This window comes from Solanum dulcamara, chromosome 1 (genome assembly GCF_947179165.1).
Source record: "Solanum dulcamara chromosome 1, daSolDulc1.2, whole genome shotgun sequence".
NCBI lineage: Eukaryota > Viridiplantae > Streptophyta > Magnoliopsida > Solanales > Solanaceae > Solanum > Solanum dulcamara.
In genome coordinates this window covers 4951266-4952938 of record NC_077237.1, presented here as the reverse complement: position 1 = coordinate 4952938, position 1673 = coordinate 4951266, and positions in this window count along the sequence as shown.

The window sequence follows — 1673 nt, the reverse complement described above, 5'->3', positions numbered from 1 at the left end:
TTGCTTTAGTCACTCAAATAACTGAGTTGGAACAAAAAATTGCTATGCTGGATCCTGAGAATAACCATCTCAGTGAAATGATGAAGAAAAACCCTATAACTGATGTCAAGTTAAAGGGTAAGACAAATAAAATTGAGATGGAACTTGAAGAGAGTTTGAAGAACTCTGAGTTAAAGTTAGCATTATCACTAGAGAGAAATCTTCAACTAGAAAGAGACCTGGTTAGAGTCAAGCAGGAGTTAGACATGGCTCTAAAATGGGACAACTCTTCAAAGATGTTGACTAATCTAATCAACCAGGGACAAAATAATGTAAGAGGTCTTGGATGTCCAAGAATAAAATGTCCTTCTAATCCACATAGCAAGCATGTGTCTGTAGTTGATGACCTGTTGTGCATTCACTGTGATAGAAATGGGCATCTTAAAAGGGATTGTGAAGTATTCAGAATAAGTGTAAATAAATCCTTAGAATATTCTAAGTAGAAAGAAAACCTGAAGAAGGGACCTGGTCCTAGCATTAAAATGAGAAAACAAAACTTGCCCTTCTGGACTAAGAAAGCACTGATTACACCATTATCTGTGTTTTGGGAGCTCAAGCTTAAATGGGTTCCCAAACCTAACAGGTAATCTATTTAGCAGGAGAAGTCTAGAGAAAACAGTCAGTGATGGTTCAAGGATAATGGATGTTCCAAGCACATGGCTGGAAGGACTAAAAACTTTCTCTCACTTAAGGCACTGCAGGGTGGTAGAGTCTCTTTTGAAAACGGAAAGAAGGGATACATTCTTCGTTTTGGTAGAATTGTGGCATAGAAGACTGGGGAATGTGAGCACATCCTTATTGAAAAAACTTGTAACACGGGACCCGGTCCGTCCCAAAATGCTGAAGAAAGTGACCAAGCTCAACTTGAAGCTGCAGACTGATCAGATGTTGAAGATTGTGATCTTCTCAATTATGTGCTAAAAGTTGACAAAGATCCTTATGAACTAAAACAGGGGACCTAGCCTATAGAAAAAGTAACTCAGAAATTACTCATTTTTTTCCCTTGATTTCATGGGGCACAAAGAAGCGAAATTTAGTGGATCATCTCATAGCTAAAACAGAATACATAGCAACCCCATCATATTGTGCTTAGCTCCTATGGAACAAGCAACAACTCGAGAATTTTGAGATAGTCACCAATATTGTCCCACTCTTGTATGACAACACTAGCACATTGAACATGGCCAAGAATCTAGTAAATCACAAAAGAACCAAGCACATTGATGTGGGGCATCACTTTTGAAGGTCAATATGGAGAAGAAAAATATTTGCATTCAATTCTCCAAGACTGAAGATCAAGTGGCTGACATCCTCACAAAGACTTTTAACAGGGATCAGGTTGAGAAAAATAGGTTGAAGTTAGGGTTGATCAAGTTGAATTGAGCTATCCTGGCTGATATTTTCAACCCTCATATTGGTTATGATTAGAGAACAGGTATCTTTGTTAGTAATATACTTCTTTTGGTCTAAATTCAGTCTCATACCTTTTGTAGGTATACACACATGGTGGACTAGCAAAGGAAGAAAGGTTAATGGGACAGACTCAAGGCAAATCTTTTAGAAGTTCTGAAGAGGGACCAGGTCCTTTCTCAAAGGTTAGTATCAAACTTATTATTGTTTAAAATGCCTTTGAG